This window comes from Taeniopygia guttata, chromosome 1A, assembly GCF_048771995.1.
Source record: "Taeniopygia guttata chromosome 1A, bTaeGut7.mat, whole genome shotgun sequence".
NCBI lineage: Eukaryota > Metazoa > Chordata > Aves > Passeriformes > Estrildidae > Taeniopygia > Taeniopygia guttata.
Window position 1 is genome coordinate 17,155,405 of NC_133025.1, and position 21,793 is coordinate 17,177,197.

The window sequence follows — 21,793 nt, forward strand, 5'->3', positions numbered from 1 at the left end:
AATTTGAATTCTATCAGTTTAGACTCTGTTTTCTACTGAACTGAAAATGAGAAATTTTCTTCAATCAGATAAGCTCTGTGTAGTTTTACTAGTCAATTTTACCACTGGGATATTAGTTTTATCATTTTATCTTCTTTGATGGAACAAAGGATTTCTGATCACATTTTGAAAGCTGAAAGCTATAGCATAGATAAACAATAGACATCTTTAATCAGATAACTATAAAAATATGTGGTATAGTGTAGAAAATTTTACAATTACAAGATAGATCCCAATACACACATTGAAAGAAGAACAGTGCTCAAAAAAGTTTTTACCCAGCCTTTGAGGTGCGTTTTCATGCAATGTCTTTAGCAGTTCTTTGTGAATTGTCTTCTCAATATTTGATACAGTTTTTGTCACCCCAGTGGAAATCTAGATTGGTCCTCATATATCCTTCTCCATTATTAAGGAACTCTATAACTATTTTTAAATGGTTTAACTGTTCTGGGGTGTTTTGGGTTTTTTCCGCTTTTGTTGTTTTTAGGCTTCTTCTAGTTTTGTTTTGTTTTGTTTTCTTGACTCGACACAGCAAAGAAGTATGGAGCTGTCTATAACTAAAAACACATAGAAAAAAGATTTCATTAAAAATAGATTTAATAAATAGGAAATGGTGTTTCCAGTACGACATTCAAAGGCTTGAAAGAAAAAATATCCACTTATAATTGTGAAGTCTAGAGTTATCCTTCAGTGTAAAGTCTGAGATAGGTTAAAACACATGCAAATTTAAAGATTCTATTTGCAATGTGAGAAAAAAAACTCACACCACAATGGTATCAATAATAACAAATTTTGTTTATCCTTTCCCCAGAAAACTTTAACTCTTTCTAGATTATTCCTAGGGTTGAAGAAGGGCCACTTTCAACAGAACCAGAATAAGTGCTACTCTATTGCTTTCTTTATCTTACAGTGGAATATTTCCCCACAATTATAATACGAATGTTACCCACAATGCATATCAAAAAATATTTATATCAGAAGTGTAATTGATATGACCACCTGAAAGATTAAAGAACACATTCACTTCTTTTATCTGTTACTTAATTTTAAGTAATTTTAATTTTACTTCATTCTACATATTTCTCAGTGCTAATTTATCAACAACAGTATGATGTTCTTGTCACAAAGTAAAGTATCAGAATCAGACAAATATAGTGCCCCATATTCAACAACCTTTAAAAAACAAGTGCATGGCTTTTATGAATGTATGAAGTTTTGAAAAGGAGGAAGAAGTTATATGTTGCAAAAATCTGTCCACTTTCAGTTTCATTTAGCAAAAAAAAAAATTAACCCACTGGTATTTAATATCTTGGCATGGCAGAAAATCAAATCCCCCTGGTAGCCTTAACTTTATTTATCTTTCATTAAGATTTTAATTAGGAAGTGTGAATACGAATGTTTGATATTACCTGTGAAGGGCTTTTCTAGATTAATCAAATATATTGCACTAATAGATTGTTAAAATGTATTTGGACTAGGAGCAAATCCTAATTTTCTTATATATGAGGCCTTCCCTTTGCTCAGAAAAATATCTTTTGTTAAACACTCCATAAATCTTATTTGTAAGACTTAATAATTACAAAAGAACTTGTAGTTTTCCCTAAAGTGTAGCAGGTAGTTTATTTATGTGTCCCTTACCTCTACAATATCAGCTCTTATGAATAGTAATGCCTTCAGCAAGTGTTACATTGCATTTTATAATGTGCATTATAGTATACTGCTAAATATTCTAACAAGGAAGCTGCAATGGTTTCAAGAGAAGTAGTCAAAGCCTTTTCAGCTGATTGCTCTACACCTACCCATTAAAACATTTGTGTTTCTTGGAAAGTGGCAGCCAAGTGCTTGTGAAACTTTGGTATGTTCCTTCAAAGTCTCTTCTTGTATGTATACACTGTCCCTTCACTTGTGTGATGCCTTTGAAACTGCTAATCTCTCTCAGTGGTGACCTCACTGCCCTGCAAGTCTGATTTTGGCTACTGCTCCCTCCAAGAGTTACCTACAGGAGCCACAGCTCTTTTCCCCTTCATCCCTTGCTCCCGGACAGGGCAGTGGTTTGGTGCTGCTGGCCTCTGCTGGTGACAGATTGGTGTAGTCTGCACATCAGCTCCTCTTTTGGGCCCTGCTCGCAGTCCACATGTTCTAGGATGCAGTTCTAAAAATATTGTCCTTGTGAGGATCTTGGATTTTTTGAGTAATAATGCTAGAAGGAAATTTTCCCTCCACCCTGTGATTCAGTGCACTGCATACAGGGCACAGTTGAGTTAGGTCTGAGTCTATGGTGTCTATACTTTCTGAAAGCACATCTCCAGCAATCAGAAGTACAATAATTTCATCCTTTGCAAGTAAGAAATTTACCCCTCAGGAAAGTTGTATTTGTGCACACATGAGGAATTAGCTGTACGGCTCACTTCCAGCTTTGCTTTCCACGATGTGCCTCCCATAGACAAGCAGTGCAGTACAACTGAACCCTCAGGCTGCACATGAGAGTGTATGCGAACTCCTGATATGCAGATCCATTTCTTAAAAGAAATCAGTGGGTAAATCCTCTAAATATTTGTGGATAAATAGCCCTGTTTTAATTTGGTGGTGACAATCTCACCTCAGCAGAAGTGATATGGCAACAGGATAACATACCCTAGACCGTCTCTGGCATTTGCTACACTGTCTTGGTTTTGATTCAAGCTTAGGAGGAAACTTCTTGTTTTGCTGTAGATGAAGTTTCATTCTTTGTTTAAAAAGGTATTTGAATTAAGAATGAAATAAAAAGACTTGTCTGTTTGCATATTTTTTAATACATGAATTGAGAAAATATTGCTATAATTATCATATTTCTCTATGATTCATCTCAGTGCTGAACAAGTAACTCAGTGCACAAGATGTTTATATGATGTATGTCACGTACTGTTAAAGCTAATGAAAGCTAGTAAGAATAAGCATCTTCTTAATGAAGTTCATTGCAGTTTTATGTGTGATTTTGTAACTAGTGCACTGAGGTAAATGTTATAATTTAAAATTTAGCTTAAATTCCCGGAAAAACAACTTTGTAGCTAAAATATGCTGAACAGTTATTCAATGAGAGCTTATGTTTAGCTAAAAGGTGGCAGTTGTTTTTAAAGGAAAATAGGTTTTTAGCATATTTCATAATACATGTCATCATCTCATTCTTTAATAAAAATACAGATTTAGTTCTATAACAGAGGCAACAGAAATGTCAGTGTTAGTTTTTAATGAAGCCATGAGATGTATGATTTTCAGTTTAACAAATTTTGTCAGAAAAAGCATTAATTAGACATCAAGTATTTTTTAATCTTCCATTAGAGGTATGATGGAAATTATTTGATAAACCTGAATAAGAGACTTAAAGTTTTGTTAATTTGTGGACTTACTTTTAACGCTAAAAAACCCACAACCCACAAAACCTCAAAGCATTGAACAATATTTATATATTTTCAAAGACTTTCCAACAACATATTTTGCTATTTTTAATTCTTTATAATGAAAATACTGTCTCTACTATTATTATCTGATAATGAAAGTTTTATATACGGGCTTAATTTCTAAGATTGGCCTGCCCTCGGATGCCTCCATTTACTTACTAAAACAAGAAACACAGCAAGGGTGGAAATTGTCTTGGCTGATGTTGGTGTATACAGTCTGGACATCTATACTGAGCTACACTCTCGTATGTTCCATTTTTCAGTGAATGGAAGTGTACTCATAGGATATGATTTCTCTGGCATTTCTTTCTGTCTACCCTAAGATGAACTGAATGATACCTGTGTATGTCCGTTTGTCTCCAATGTATGTAAAAAAGACTTCTGTCAAACTTCTGTTGAATTCCTGTCAAACTCCTGTGACATAACTGTTTACTCTCTGGATGTCCATAAGCCCACAGAGGAAACCAAGGGACTATGTTAGCTATCCTTATAAAAATATATATATATTGTGGTTTTAACACTATTGCTACATTGTGAAAAGTGCATAGTCACAGTATGGTACTGACATGGATTTTCAAAGTCTAGTTATGGCCCCTACTGAGAGCATGGGAGAATACAAAATGTTTTGAAAAGTATTTACAGCAGACAGTGAAATGATAAAAAGCTAGATAGCTCCTGCAAGAAAGCAAAATTATTAGATGCTTCCCAAAAATGATGACAATTTGGAATGGCTAAATATAATTCCTTGCATTACCTCATAATTAAACTCTGAAATGTAGGGGTTTACCAAAAGTAATTCAGATCAAAAGAAGGGTCATTAGTAATAGAGACGAAAAATTTTAATCTAAGTGAGAATAATCTGTATGTGTACTGTTAATGCTATATCTTTTCTGCTTTGCACTGCTACTTTTATCAGAATTGCTCCTTCTGTGCAGCTTAACCAGAAGAAGGGAACTAAGATATCCTTTTTTTACTGGAGTGTATAAGAACAAGTGTGAGTGTGAATGGGGGATTGATCAACGCAGAAAAAAGAAGCAAGTCAAAATAAATCAAACAAAGAAACAAACAAACAAAAGAAACCCTATAACAAAGACAAAAAAGAACACTGTTTTGGATACTTTCAAATCTATTAAAATTTTCTTCTTATTACCACCTGTTTGGAAATGTTCTCTGTTAATTTCTATCCGTTTGTAAATGTATTTCCTAGTCCTTTCTGGTTTTTCCATTGAAAATACTCCTTTTTATATTAGAACTTTTGCAGTGCTAACTTCCATCTCAAAAATATTACCATGTTCTATCGCTCAGACTGTTGAAAAATGGCTGAACTTCTAAACTTGTCATGTACAGTAAATAGTGCTTGTTAAAGAGCAAGTCTACAGCTAAATTTGTACAACAGTCTTAGAAGTTACTATTAAATGAAGTATACATTACTGGATATGGTCAAAATATATAAACCACTAAACCACCCTGTCTAGGGTTGAGCTTAGCAATTTTCCTCTCTTGAAAATATGACATGTAGTGCCTCATGACATTTTGCTGCTTCATGTCTAAAAATCATGTTTCTAAGATATGGTTTCAAGGTGCAAAAATCTGAGAGTGTATAATGCAAAACTTGAATTGATACAATTCAGAGCAAATATAAACCCTGCCATATCACCTGGCCTGGTTTTAGCACTTTTTGCTTGAAGAGCTGAATGCATACTGTGGCATATTAAGAATGGAAAATGTTCACGTCTGTAAAAATATAGGATTTAACTTAAGCAGTTGAAGCATGATCCTTTTCTTGGAGCTTCCTATTTTCTGAATTAGTAAATGCTTAAAAACTGATGTAGGTAGGGAGATAATGGGCAGTAAATGGCTTTGTTTTATCAGAGCATTTTGTGATGTTACCAGCTATTATTTTTGATGAGCTATAAAATTTCTTGAAAGAATCAGAAAAGACAGTCCTAATAAAACAAAGTTTAGAGGAAATGTTCTTGTTACATTAATTTATTCACTGTGGAGAGAGGAGAAAAAATAAACAGTTCTGAAATAGTCCGATTAAGGCATTTTTCCAAATGCAAAGGTCAGTTTGCACGCAAACTTTTTGTGTTTAGAACTTTGAGTTGAAAATATATACCTATATAAATCAAAACGTCATAAGTATCAGAAATGTGAGGTACTGGGCATTTTTGATCGTCTGTTATCATCATGCATTATTTTTAAAATTTTGACTCTCTGCCCAAATTTGGCACAAAGTAAATAAAAAAAAGATATTTGTCATTTTACCTATTACTTTTTACTTATCATTAGAGTAATATGCTCCAGTTATTCCAGAAGATCTCTAGTGTGTAATAAATTTAACAGGTATTCTGCATGACCCACAGGATTCTTAAAGATCAAAGGCCTTGTGTTCCTCCCTATGATACAACTTCGCCATCTTATTTTAGTTTCTAACACTTTCCTTTCTGGACAGTTACTTTAATTTTTATTTTTTTTATTTATTTTCAATTATTTCATCTAGTATGCCATCTCTTGAAATTACAAGCATTTGGGAATAGTATTTCAGACTATTTGGCATTCATTCACAATAAGGGTGCTGAGGTTAAAACAGTATGTTCTAGGTCAATGCATTTTACCTGTGTGACTGGAAAATAGCAGCAGATGTGAATGATGATAAAACAAGATGGTCTGGCACTTCATGCGATCAGTGATTATGCAGAATTAAAAGCCTGACATATTTGATCAAAGAGAAAACACAAATTTATCAGAACAGGAATGGCCAGTAATTGCTGCCACCACCAGATTCAGCTTCAGAGGGTGAAGCTACAGCTGCTGGCAACAGAATTAACCTTCACTCTGGAGGCTCTCATGATGATTTAGATTCTGTAAGAATAGCATAAATAATTCTGTTTAAAATAAAGCCCATGGAAATCACACTGTGGCAATGCAGTTTTGCCAAGACTGAAGTCTACAATGATAGAGACACAATGGCTTTTCAGAGAGGAAACAGCAGGACAGCTCATATGTGAGTGGTTGCACTGAGGCTGCCAAAAGAGATCTAATTCTATCTTTTTTCATTCAGCAAAATTATGTAGCACAAGAGGTTTTCTAAACTGCAAAAGCATTAATTCAGATGGCTTCCTACATACTGCAGAGGAGAATGTAGCTGTGTACTGGGAAAGGCTAGAAAAAATTGATATGTAAGCTAAACTCACTGATAATAACTTCAGCATAATAGGGTTTTTTAAGCACCTGATGTTTAACAGAAAGCAGGATTTTTACAGTGAAACACAAGTACATATTGAACTCCTTAGTGATTAGTCACTGCAGTTTTTTGTCACTGTCTATATTCCAAAACTCAACACTGGGCTAGACAACAGCCCACTCTTTCTAAATGAGGAAATTTTGGTCTATAGAAAAGCTCCTCCCCATAATCAGTTTACAATAGTAATTAAAATTTTAAAAAGACCAAAATCTCTCTGCTTCTTCTTGCTAGCATACCAATTAATAGATTATAATTTTAATACAAAATGCAAAAGTAAAAGGAGAAAAAATACAAGGTCATTTAAATATGAAATATGTTCCTAAGAAAGTGCTGAAAAATGAATCAGGATGGTTTGTCTAAAATTTCAAGGGGCAAAAAGGGAGGATTGAAAACCTGAGGATCTTTTTATGCATGATCATGAATACTGATTTTTCTGACTCATCTGCATCCCTATAGAGAGAGAAGAAATAAGCATGTTTTCTCTTGGGATCTGAGCTTAAAATTCATCCATGTGGGATTTAAGTCCAAACAGTGGACTGGAACATGAAAAACAAATAACATTTTTCACCTCAAGACCGAAATGTCTCTCCATTTTTTCTGATATTCTAATGTAACATAAAGGTCATTGGATTTTTCATAGCAATGCAAATAACAAGAAAGCAAAGCAATTAAAGTCTATACTGAACAAAAACAGGCATTGACATCTATTTTTCATTTACCAGAAAAAAAATATAGTGACATTCTTAACATTGTTAGTAAAGAGATAATTATTTGCAACATTTTCAAGTACATTATATTTTTTTAAAGTTTAGGTTTGTTTTTTTTTTACTATTCTTAAATTTGCTAAACAAATGGAAATTATCCCCAGCTGATATTAACCATTTATATGGGTTGGCATTTGTAATTTCATAACCTGTGACAATTTTGTTAAAAATTAGAATCCCACTCTCACAAGTAATATGGAGGTGACATTATGTGGCAATTTGTGTCTTTATAATATACCTAAATCTATTAACAGTACCTCAAATGAAGATTTTGACTTCCTATTGTCAGAATGTTTCTCAAATGAGACACATATTCTTCCTTCAGATTTATTTGTGAAGTGTCTCTTGAGCCAGAGATATAAAAATGTACATGATACAAATTGACATGCAGGGATCAGCATGACCTCTACAGAAGACAGAATACTTTTTTATAAATTAAATTTTAGGATAAAAGTCCCCACACTGTAGGTACCTGAGCACTTGATATTGCAAACTTCATAACTTCAAATTCTTAAAACTCATGTCATCAATCATGTCCAGTTCTGAAACAGACACCTTGTTCTGTGAAGAGTGAGGGCAGATGCTTTAATTTCTCTCACAGAATCTCAAAAAGTCAACAGTGTTCTATAAACAGTTCACATTTCCATATTGGGAGCTACACAAATGTGAAAGGAAACTAGACTCGATCTTGAGTCTTAGGAGCTTTACCCAAAAACTTGACATAATTTCCTGACTAATGAGAAATCCTGTATCCAAGACAAACTAGATCATGAGCCTTTTCCCCAGAGATTATCATATCATTTTGGCAAAAGAAATGTATTTCTGTTTCATAAAACTAATTATTATTGTCCAAGTTTGTTTAATGCCAGAATTCATTTATTATTTTAATGGGCTGACCAGTATTCTCTAAAGTCTAATTAAATTTTTAATAGCCATAATATAAGTGCATTGAAGAGTAATGAAGATTATTTTACTGCCAATGTATCGTGTCCTGGGAATTCCCTATATCAGGAACTGACACAGTACGGGAGTATTGCAAAGGATTATAAAATTCTGCACAGCTCCTTTGTCCTGGTCAGCAGGAAGTGAAGGCTCCCACTGACTGCTGTTCTAGCAGTCTACCTGAATGAAGATGCCACAATCACTCTAGAGCCAGTTTACAGAATTCCCGGAGCCAAGTTTTCCAAACCTGGGGCTTATGTTTTAGCCTTTGCAATCAATGACATCTCCTCGTATCCTGCAGTGTGAGAACACAAAAATGGAATGTGAAAGGAAAAACTGCACCAAGACTGTAAAAGTATATCGAGAACCTCAATTCTAATTTTGTAGAAAACCAAACCCAGGCTAGAATAAGGAAACACACTATGCAAAATGCAGACTTTGAACAATGGTTTCTGGGCTAGTGCCAATAAAACTGTAAAAATAGCTGTAAAAGCAAAACATAGGTAAGCAAAGAATAAAAAAGAAAAATCAAAAACAAAATAAAAAACTCCAAAAGCAACAGCACGAAGACAAAGCCAAACAAACAAAATACCCAGAACATAACCACACCAAAGTAAATGAACTAAAGTCACAAACACCTAATCTGTCCTCTCATGAGGACTTTAGAATAGAAAACATATCCTATTTCTCTCTCTAGAGAGAAAGTTCAATTGACAGTCTAGTTATGATAAACACCTTGTGTTTAACTGTGGCTATTTAGGAATTAAAATTAACATACATTTTAGAGATTAAATATTGTTTGGCAGTTGTTTTCATTGTCATTGGGGTGGTTTTTTTTGTTTTTTCTTTTTTGTTATGTTTTGTTTTTTTCTCTAGTGAAAATTCTAGTGAAAAATTCACTTTGACATCCTTGTAAATAGAATTATAGAATTAAATGGACCAGAAAAAAATTCTTCATTCAATTTATGATGATGTTTAAATTAGTTACCTCTCATTTATGAGTATTCTAAATTATATCTTTCATTTTAATAGATGCACAAATATTCTTTGTTTCCTGTGCATCCTGTGCAATTTATTACTTCCACTGGAAGGAGAGAAAAAACCCATAGGATGTAAAGAAAAAATGCTTTTCTTCAAAAACCTATTTTAACCTTAAGGGAAAACAAGCAAAGTAAATCCAGTTTAGGCATCCCTTCCAATTCTTTACTTCTGGTGTTGAGTTTCTAATTGAAAAGATTTCCCCAAAGCACATGATGTTAGAGCAATGATATGGGTTAATTGCAAAATTTATTGGGTGGTGATATGGAAAAATTAACACGCATAACTGTGTAATTCAAATAATTTTATATAGCAATACGATGAAATAACCTCAATTTTAATGTGGAATAATGTAAGCTTTTTTCAATATCAATTAGGAATGACATTTCATAAGCCCTGCTGGGAGTTGCATACCCTGATTCCACATACTGAAACTCAGTATGAGTTGGCTTGCAGTCTTCCTACAGCCCAAGAAAAACACTGAATTCAGTGTTTTGGAGTACAATCTCAAAAAAAAAGGACAAGAAAACAGAACCTTAGTTCAATCAGTTGTTAAGTTCTAAAGTAGTCACTGTCCTGGCTTTGACATAAACAAGCACCATAGGTGCAGAGGTTTGAAATATGATTCAGCATTACCATAATTCATCTCTTGGCTTTTCTTCAAGTTTAGACGATTTGGAAGACAGGGAGGGTGAGTATCTTTTTGCATAAGTATCTGGGAAAACCCTGCAGTATGCCAAATTTTTACTTTTTTTATGTTTTCAGTGACACTGTTATAGGATGTAATAAATGTGTTCCATCCACCCTTTAGTCTTCTCAACTTGAATATTAAGAGCAAAATAAAATGTTAATATTTAAACTTTCCTTTCTTAAAAACTCTGAAGAGCATTTTGAAAAAACAAATAGGGTATAACTGAGATATCTCAATTCTGTTTTCTTGTCAAACAGAAGAAGAAAATGATAAACTGATATACATATTAGATACATAATTACTTCGTTCTATTCAGTAGCCCTTTCTCCTTTAAGAATGTTTTTCCTACACCTCTAGCTCCCTACGTTGGTTTTAAACATCTTCTAATATTAAGGTTATTGCTAATTACACTGTACTAAATTTTGTGATCATAGGCCTCTGGCTGAAATTATTTGCTGAAGTTCTATTGGGAGCAGGGATACTTTCTTTTGATTTTCAGTTGATACCTTTTTAGATTTAATATTTCATAAAAGTCTTGATATAATCCGGGGATTAGTTATGTGCATAAATGACAACAGCTAGTATGAGAATCAAATGCAGTGATTCATTACAAATTTTATAGCTGACACCAATTTATACTTTATCCACCACACTTTTCTCTCTGTCTTGTCATTTCCCTTTCTATCTTGGTCATTAAAATTACATAGTAAAAGAATACACACAGTTTGAAAGTTGACTTTTGGCTTTGCTTGTTTTCTTTTTCATCAGAGAGTGCAAGAAAGTTTGTTAGATGAAACTGCCCTAGGATTTTACCCTCATGTCATATTTGACATATGATACAAAAGAAGTGGCAGATGTGAAAGCTGATAAAAAAATAAAGGTCTGAAATGGAGACAATTCCCACTCCTAGTAGTTAGACAGTACACTCCATGAGCAAGAAACACACTGAGATTATGAGTTTGACTTGTTTGGTCAAGGTGAAAACATTTGCAAATGTTTTCCAGGAAGACCAGGAGGTACTGCCATAAATTTGCACCCAGGAGGGTTTCATTGCAATTGCTAGCAGCAATATCACCAATCTATCTCAGAGCCCTTGCACTTATTTAGCATGAACAGCAGGAGAAAAAGTGAGCTTGCAGATGACCTAGTACTGACAAGAGCTGTTGCATTTGTGTATAGCAAGAGGGGACACTTGTTTTCCCTTTATGTTAAATGCTGTCATTCAGGAAAAAAAAAAAAACTTGAAAGAAAAAGTAATAGTACCAGGGTCAGACATATGTTCTTTCTAATGAAAGGACCTAGCCAACATGATACACCACAGAATTTGTTCCAGCATGAGGACAGTAAACCTAAAAATTGCCACTATTCCCTGTTAAATTTTTATTTTGAAGATCTATACAGAAGATGGACATTTCAGCACAGTGTGAGTGCTAGATTAATCATACTTCTCTATACAGCCTTTAGATATACTGTAAAGACTTAATTAAGATAGATCAACTCAGAACAATTAAATGAGTAAATTCAGATGACAAATTTGTTACAGCATACACAAATTTAACATGTACATGTAGGGTATTGGTTGTTTGAATGTACTTGTAGTACCAAATTTCTTCTGCTGTTTCCTCAAATCTGTATATTGGGTAATTTATATTTATGTGTATAATATAAAGCAGAGAATAGCAGAATCAGAATAGTTTGAGTTGGAAGGCTCCCCAAACAGGTGCAGTACCTTGCACTTGGTTAGGTTGAATCCTATGAGATTCTCATGGATCCATTTCTCAGTCTTGTCCAGATCCCTCTGGATGGCATCCCCTCCTTCAGGTGTGTCAATTGCACAAGTTAGCTTGGTGCCATATTTAAACTTGCAGAGAATTCACTCAGTTCTTTCATCTATGCCATTCATAACAGTCTTAAACAGTACTGGTCCCAATACAAAATAATCCTGTCCTGAGTAGCATCCCTCATAACTGATCTCCATTTGGTTATTAAGCCACTGATCCCTACACTCTTGAAGTGATCATTCATGCAATTCTTCATCCACTGAACAATCTCCAATCTAGAGAGAATGATGTTAGATGGGACCAGGTCAAAGGCCTTACAGAATTCCAAATAAATTTAATCTGAAGCCATTCCCTTGCCCACTGATGCAGTCGTTCCACCAGAGATAATATTTCATTTTAATTTTTCTTCATCCATTTCTGTCTTTAGAGAACGGCAACAAAACTGGTGAAGGGTCTGTAACAGAAGTCTTCTAGAAGTGGCTGAGGGAGCTGGGATTTAGCCTGGAGAAGAAGAAATTGAGAGTAGACCCTATAGCTCTCTATGGATTCCAGAAAGCCAGTGATAGAGAGGTAGAGTTCAGTCAATTCTCCCAGAAAACCAGTGACAGACAAGAGTACACAGTCCTAAACTGTCCCAGGGGACATTTAAGTTGGACATTAAGAAGAATTTCTTCACAGACGGGCTGATGGGACTGCCCAGTGAGGTAGTAAAGTCACCATCCCTGGAGGTGTTTAAAGAAGGACTGGATGTGTCACTGAGTGCCACGGCCTGTTTGACAAGGTGGTGTTCAGTTATCAGCTGGACTTGATGATCTCAGAGGTCATTTCCAACCTGATTGATGCTGTGATTCTGCAATTTCTTCAATTTTTCCTCTTAATTCCTTGAACTTCCCGATCTTCTCTAGGTTGTTTCAACTTTCAATTCTTTGTCTCTCCTGGGCCTGAGTTTATCCGCCTGCTTGTCTGTCTATTCATATTCGTAATTATATCCTGAATATGCATACTCTAATTTTATTAATATACCAGTAGATAAGATCACTATCTTATTATATCACTATCTATTTAGGCATTCAGTTAGGAGAAAAAGCAATAAACAATTTCACTAAAGGTAGGAATGCAACTTCTCTGTTATCAGGTACACAAAAGAGATTTTAACTGGAGTCCAGTGGCAGTCAGTCCTTCAAAAATTCCTTTTGGAGCCTTGAAGAGGGTTGTAGAGATCAGTCCCTCCAGGAATATTATAACTTGCTGCCTATTTCATGGCTGGCTTGCCCTGACACACAGTGCCAGGATAGAAAAAGGGATTCAGTGAGGTTGTCTTTGATCATTGTGTGTATGAAACAGTAAAGTAGTCTGTGCTGCAAAGTTCAGGAAACAGAAACTTGATTAATTTATAAAATATTTTCATCTTTTTTTGATCTTTTTTTTTTTTTTTTCAGACTGACTGAAGAAATAGGGGAAGCTCCCTGTCTTACCTCTCTTTGCAGCTTCTACATAGTATGCAGTCCACAGTAACCAGTTTGAGATGGTTATGGAGATACATTTGATGTTTTATTTCTCCATTTACCAGAAACTCCACACTGGGCCAAGGCAAGATAGGGTATCTTAGTTATGTTTTACAAGATGCTTGCAAAGATGGATTTCTGAACAGACGAGAAATACCTTATAGAAAATGGGAAAAAATGTAAGAAGACTGTCCAAATTGCTATTTTAGAGATATCATCAATCAGAAAATACCCTACTCTGGTAAAGTCTCTGGTTGCCTCAAAGGAAGTGCTTAAATAAACTAAACCATTTCCTTCTTTCTTTCTTTGTTTCTTTCTTTGTTTCTTTCTTACTTTTCTTTCTTTCTTTCTTTCTTTCTTTCTTTCTTTCTTTCTTTCTTTCTTTCTTTCTTTCTTTCTTTCTTTCTTTCTTTCTTTCTTTCTTTCTTTCTTTCTGTCCTTCTTCCTCTTTCTTTTTCTTTCTCTGCCTACTTTTCCTCTTTTCCTTTTACTCCCTTTGGGTTATTTTAAATTTTTTTTTATTTTTAATTTTTTTTTTTTTTTTTTTTTTTTTAGTCTGAGTATTTATCTCCCAGAGAAAAAACTATTAGTGCACTGAAATTCACTCAGGAAGGTTTTTGGAATATATCCTAAAACACTTAATTTTTATGCTCATGTTATGTCAACAAAAATTCCTATGCAAAAAGTACAAATCCTTGTATTTCATAGTAATTTTTACAGTCAAACAGAATGCAGAATGCTGATCATCTATTTGCCTTATTTCTTTCTTCCCTTCCCTTCTTTGAGAATTGCACCAAAACTTATACATAAAGTTCATGAGGATATGTAATAATATAAAAATTAATCCCATAATTATGTGTTATAAAAGGATCAACTGTTAGATAAAACATGTAATCAATCAATATGTGAAGAAGTTCAAAGCATAACTCTTCAAATTCTGCTTTTCTTTTATTCTAGATTAACTATATAGGTCAGAACCAATGGACTATTCTCGGGTGGCATAATCTATGCATTACAAGAAAATTTTATGACTCTGCATTTATTTGTAGTTCATAGTATGGAAGCTACACGTAGCACAAATTGGAAATTGGAGTCTCTGCTCAGAGATGCTGAAGTTAAAAAGAGCCATAAAACAGACTAAGTAAGGTTTGCCTTGGAATAATCTGAACCTCAAATTTGTGATCATCTTCCCTCTGAACAGGAAATTGAATTTTGACACATAGATAGTGGTCACATAAATAAAAATCCAATTACAAAGTTGGCTATTTGAGATGGAAATATCTAACCTTCTTTATCAGAAATTCCATTTTAGAAATATTTTTGAGAAGACAAAATTATTCCTTTATTCTTAACATAATCATATTTTAATATTTTAAGGGCAAGACATGCCATTGTGTTGAAAAATTCTGTCTGTTTATTCTTATGTCCAGAAATGTAATGTAATAGTACTTATGATGAGAGTCTCTAATAGTAAAAATATTGTTTCTCTTGGGTGTTTCAGTAATAAGACATTATTATTTTTCCTGAATATTACAAATGAGTAGTTCTTAGTACAATATCTTGAGTTGGATTATTCAACTGTAATTATGTAGAAAAAGAAAACTCTTCTAGCATAAGGCATATGCTAGAAACATGTAGAAATGTAATTTAATACAATTTTAATCCAGAAGATAAATTGAATGTGTCTGACTTACACATAATCTTGTTCTTGTCCCATGTCTCTTTTACACTCACCAGTATGAGAGCCTTAGTAGATAAGTTTTTGTTTGATGTACTCTAGATTTAGCTAGACATCAAAGGAGTTCAGAAATAGCTTTGAAATAAATACAAGTAATCCCACAAGTAATTCAGGAGCATCTAGCTGAGCTGTTCTTTTAATGAGAAAACAAAATAAATATATCATTTATATCAGCACAGGTTTTTAAATTAGAATTCTAAAATTCCATCAGATATTTAGACTGCTTTAGTAGACTTCAGGTCTGTAGGTTATATAGGTCTCCTCCATATATATTAAAAAGATATAAAATCCCAAGAGAGAAGGGGAGCCCTAACCATTCTTTAATCAGATATGCACTACTGTTCATTTTGCTTACTGATGAAATGCATTGGGGTTCATATGCAGGGAACATTTAAGTTAGCAAATATTGAAATATGCTTTCTACTTTTTCCTATTTAAAGAGTTCAAATAGGTTTGCTGAACTTGGAGAAAGGCATTTGTTCTGCTCTACTAATGAGTGTAGTTCTTGCTGTAGAAAGGCTCAAAAATGCCCTCTTTAATCAAACCAACAAAATTTCTGGTTTGATTCCTGATAGTTGCTACTGTATAACATTCCTGATATTTGCTACTGCATAACAAGGGCAAGATTTTTTCATGAAGCTTGAGGAAAATTAATGCAGCTCTCTCTAAAAAAACCCTTGCTTTTTGAGAGCAAAATATGTGCAAATAATTTTTGACTGTTTCTTTAGATGGATGTCTAATAAATATTTAAATTTATCAATTCATATATTCAAAATAATTTTTTTATTTTATGTTCTGACAAGCCTCATATTTCCTCATATTAGGTTATGACATATATGGGTCTGAATAGATAGATGTTTTCAACTTTTGAATTCACTGAAATGACAATGAAATGAAAACAGAAATCAAAATTATTCCAGTAAGAAATCAAAGACTAAAACATCTAAAAATTTTGTCTCGTACAACCTGAGTAGGAAAAAGAAAGAAAGGAAAATTTAGTCAATAAGCTGGCTATACTATAATAAATGATTACAATATATAAGGCCTTCAAATTTTTTACGCATGCCAGTAGATTAAATATGTATGGGAAAATTTCTAACTACTGAGGCCAACTGATACAGAGGGGCATGTGTTGATACTAATAAAGTCTCTTAATCTCCAGAACAAGGACACTACATGCAAAATGCTTGCTAAGGATAGTTCCTGGGATGTACTGGACCCTAAATCCTGGCCAGATATTTTTTCGAAAAATGCTAGCTGTAGAAATAAGTAACATTTCATGTTGGTGACTGGGGTCCAATACCAAGGATCAGTCACTGGCCTCATTCATTTCCTAGTATTGCAACACTGGACTACTGTTAAGTATTGAAAGATAAGAGCAAGAACCCAAGTGTGCCATCAGGCTTAACATTTTCTGATCCATGATCTTCATCTAGTTAGGAAATAGTTTTGGATGCATAAACTGAAGAGGTTTGAAAATGATAAGGATGGATCATGTTCTCCTTGAACATGCAGGGAGAGGGCAAAATTGCATCTCAGGCAGTGGTGAAAGGAGCATGCTTTGGGCGACACACCCGTGAGCTGTTCTCAGTTTGTTTATAACTTGCTCATTGGCTGAAAATGTTGATTATTTTGGTAGACATGTATGTTCCACTAAGCAAGTCGAAGTCTTTAATTTGTGACTTGAGTTTAAATTGACTTAGTAGTTAAGTATTTTTATAACTGACGGAAGCACAATGATTTCCAGAGATAGGTGGTTACAGGGACTATCTATATAGTGTGGCATATTTTAAAATACAAGAATAGTCAAAATTCTTAGAATACTCTGGGATCCAGCTACACAGGTAGCTGCGCCCTTTGGATGACAGCCTGAGCTGCTGAAATAATCAATGATTTTGTTATCTCTGTGTGAAAGAGTGATTTATATTCCCTTTGAAATAAAAGCTGAGAACAGGACAAGAAAAGCTGTCACTTTGCACTCTTTATTGCCCTTTTTGCCCTATCTCACACATCAAAGAAGGTATTTCACCACAAGATCATATGCTTGTCATAGGTGAGACTGGTAAAAAGTCATAAGGGCCATGTAAGCAAGCTAGAATTATTTTAATGCCTACAGAGAGAAAAGAAAGTAGGAAAGTGAAAGACAGACACCAGTGTGGGACTGCAGCACAGGCACACACTCACTATTAGGTCTAATGGGAAGTAGATTGCTCCCACCAAAGAGCTCTGGAAACAACTTGAAAATTCTCTAGGTATATTCCATTTTAGCAAAATGAGTCTGGAATAATAGGATGCAGGGTTTTAAATGTACTTGCTAAGATTTTTTTAAAGCAGAGAAGAAGATTTAAGCAGATTTAATTGTTATTTAATTAAATTCCTAGAGCTGATAGGAATGATACAGCAACATCCTCAACTCTACTTCAAGATATCCCAGTACTCATTTGCATTTCTCAGTATTCTAAATATGTGAGCTGTGGATTGTTTGTGGGTGCCAACCACTGGCAAACAGAGATTGTTACAAGGGAAACCTGATTTAGGTTGGTTTCTAACAAGTGGTATTCACGTTCTCTCTGTGCTGGAGCCTAGAGTTCTCTAGCTTCATTAGAGTTTTGAGGTAAATATTCCTTCATCTTCACTTTACATTAAGCTTTTTAAGAATAGAAAGGGGGTTTCATTCTCTAAATATATATTTCATCATCATTAAAACAAAAAAAAAGAATAAAGACAACTCAGTTCTGCTGGGTAAAATCAATGGACAGGAAGTTAGAAAGCAAAATCCTGGCCCCTGTGTTACCATTAATTCCCACAGTTTTTATACTCAGATAAGCAATTTTCAGTATTCTTCTGCGATGCAGCAATCCAGACCTTCGTGTGCTTTAGTGTTTGGCTGATGTGAAATGATTTCTGGGATGTCTGGCAAACTGCAGCTACTTAATTCCCAAGCAAGCAGCAATGTTTAAAAAGTAGTTGTGGTCTGCAGTGCTTGAGATTGCAAAACACATGCCTCATGTTCCACACAGTCCCACGTAGATCCCTAATAAAAGGTTTTGGTTGTTTTGTGTTTTTTTTCTTTTACATTACATAGCAGACCTGACTTGTCCATTTCCTATTCTCAGAAGACTCTTAAATAAAGTTTGTGTTTCAGCCTTTGATGCCCTTTGTGTCTGGTTCAATCTCCCTGTCCCAAACCATTCTCCAGAAGATTGTCTCCCTCCTTTACTTGCCTTTTTTTCTGGCTTTCTTAGTCACTTCCAATTGAAGAGCAACCTGCCTCTGCCTTCAGAGGCTCTCTGTCAGGACAAAGCAAGCAAGCAGTCTGTATTTTCCTGCTGGGCAGCTGCATAAAGGAACCTTACACACCGTGCATGGTGGACAAACAAAACAGATACTTATCTTAAGGATAATTCACCAAAAAGATTGGGTACTATTCTCAACTTAGCTCAGTTAGTGTTCTCTGTTGTGTTTCTATAGCTGCTTAATTACGTAAGGATCATCATCAGTCCTGACATCATGGACTCATTTAGTCAAACTTTGGAAAGTGCTTCTCAAGCTCCCTACTCCTCATTAAAGTGAGAGACTTGTGGGAACATTCTGTGAAACTCAGAAAAGTAACTGAATAAGTTTCCTTTTGCTTTTTCTTTCCAGGAATATCATTGAATCAGGTACAAAAGGCAGTACATTTCAGTATAATAATGGAAAAATATGCGGAAATAGAACACATAAGTTTAGTGTGAAACATTTTTTAAAATTTTCAGTGTCTTTTTAGACCTTTATTTTTAGTTATACTAATGTAAATACTGAAGAAAATAATTTTTTAAACTTATTGAATATAAGTTTTAAAACTCATTGATCAATATAATGTATTTCAGTTAAATGCATTGAAAAAGCAGTACCTACACAAGACTAATGTGCAGGAAAACAGTGTGTAATAGACACATTTTATTATGAATATAATTTATTTGTGAATATGTACCATCATGGCATAGTCTCTGAATCTGCACTCAAAATGGTTATGAATGAAAGAAAGTAAAAATCCAGACACAAAAGTATTATCTTCATACCATTTGTAATGTTACTGCCAATCTGTACAACATTGTCAGAACATAAAGACTCCATTATGTCAGGCAGTGTAAAAGAACCAAACAAGAATGTTGTTTCTTAGGCAAATAACTTACAATCAAGGCAAAAGGTGAATCCAGGAGAAGTGTTCTTCAAGGAATCTGTATATCCCTGAAAGAATTATGACATTAAAATGATCAGCAGTTGTATCCATAAACAATAGCAGGAGCAGATTGACAGACAACCTATTGTCAAATTTTTAATGGGAATTATAGAATATCACAAAGCTGAAACTGAAGAAGATATAAATGAAGTATTTTTGGAAAAAAAATATTTTCAAGGAAGGGTAAATCCAAATAAATATCTGCCATGTAGAATAGAAAAGAAAATATCCATTATGATTAGCCCATTTCATGACACTTAGTAATTAAAAATGTGTTAAGGTCTGTCAATAATTTCTCAGGGCAAAACATTTGCTTCAGAGTTTTTTTCATACTGACCTTAATTTTGAAATCTTCCTACTTTTGAGGAAAGAATGTTATTGAAATAAATGATACTATTTCATTAATAGCTCTCATATATTTTCTTAAAAAAATAAAAAAGAAACCAAACAAAACCAAATAAAAAAAAATTAATAGAATGAATATGATTTCCACCTGGAAAAAATCAATTATAGAAAAGATGAATTCGAATATTTTTAAACCTCTACCACTTTATATATCACTAATTCAGAAAGATATGTTTTTAATAGACCACTCTATAATTACTGCACGTTATGTAAAACAAACCCATTTACATAAGGTAATGACAGTGTGATAGGATTCTCTGGTGCTGAAATAATGGAAGTCAATTGTTATAATATATATTTTAATTAAATTGAACTTAAATGCTTAAGAGGTGCCTTTGAATAACTGACAGCATTAGAGACTTAAGAGGCTGAAACAACCTTCTTACCTATACTGAGAAATTTCCATTATCATTTAGTCTGACTTGAAAAGATCAAAGACCTCTCTTTCTTCTATTTTCCATGCTATGTATTTATCTCATTAAATGGAATTAGACTAATCAACAGCTTTTTAAGAGTACCAGTTCTTGTGTTCAGCAAAAACTAAAAGAGATAATGACACAGAAAAAAGCAAATGAGTATTTTCAAAGAGCAGTCAGTCATCTCTGCTTTTAAAATAGGAACAAATTTAACAATGATAAGCTATTCCCAGCACAATATCATAATTGAAGATAGCTCCTAGATTAAAAAGAAAAGAAATCTAAAAAAAGTGCTAGAATTTCTCATTTCTGCTCCATTTTTTTTGTAGTAGACTGCTGTCAATAGGAACTGCTGACAAGGCTGGCAGCCTGAGCTATGGAGATGAAATTTTTCTTGCTCCAAATCTTCCATTACACCAAAGGAAAGAGATTTTGAGTGTTTTTGTGAAAATTAATTTTCAGGAGAAAAAAAAAGTTCAAATAATAGTAAAAAGAAGTTTTCTGATCTACATTTATATTAAAAACTAATTATCAGGTTAAGGTGGCTGAACTTAATGGCAAATATTATCTTTCCTTCAAATTAATTGACACATTCCCCTCATACAAACAGAAAAACTTCTGTTCATTCATTCTGAAAAATAAGTCTCTAATAAAAGTTGTCATATCTTACAAGAATATTGATTCACATGCATTGTGGAGGATGTTTTACTTCCCCTGAAAGAGCTTTTGTTTTTGTGGGAAAGAGACATGCAGGAGAGTCGGGGGTAATGTGCCAAAATTTGAACGTCTTTTCTACTGCCGCTGTACAGAGCAAGGCAGTGTGCTGGCAATGCAATATTCAAGCACCTTCAAGCCAGTCATCTAGAACTGCAGTTCTCATTTACTGTCATCTGTTTTTTCATGTTAAAAGGCACCTCTGTCCTCTGGGAGATTTATTTGAATTATATTTCCATGTATAATTCTGATGAGATTTAGGATGCCATCCTGCTTTTCTCTAGAGTTTCCTGAAGTTAGATTTTCAGTGGAGAAACAGTATGATACTCTGAACTCTATTCAGGATAACTAACTTAAGCAGTCAGCCTGTTTTAGAAAAACAGAAAATCCACTTAAGTCTCTTCCATTTTCACAGGAATTTGATAGAGTAGAAGTGTGGTGTTATTTAAAAATTCTATCTGTAGTACAACCTAATACATATGAATTTATCCTAGTGTTTGTGTCCTTGTTGAATTCTTGTAATATTTATTTTTTATTATTTAATATGACCCATATTTGTAACAGAAGAAATAAAAAAGTATTCAGCTTTTGTGAAAGGCCACTTAATGTACATCAATCTAGATAAAGCAAATGAAAATCAGTTCTGTGGAGATGTTATGACAAGCTACAAATGTATTTCAAAGTGTCCTGGAGAAATTAATGGCCTGCATGTAATCCAAACCACAATTATAAACTCACTGAATTGAAACATTCTCATTCTTCAGAATATGCTCAATCAGGAAATGTTTCTAGATACTAAGAACTTCTGAATTTTTCCTCTGTTTTTGATTAAAATATATATAAATCGCTTTTTG

General features: G+C 33.9%; 1 long non-coding RNA gene across 1 annotated transcript in view; it reads right to left on the reverse strand.

Annotated features, from left to right (window-relative positions):
• LOC140681091 (uncharacterized) overlaps positions 1-19,754 on the reverse strand; it is a 96,682-nt gene extending 76,928 nt beyond the window's left edge. The window contains exon 1 of the long non-coding RNA XR_012052335.1: positions 19,358-19,754. This is a non-coding gene — a long non-coding RNA (uncharacterized lncRNA). The remainder of the gene's footprint in view (positions 1-19,357) is intronic.
• Positions 19,755-21,793: the final 2,039 nt, after the last annotated feature.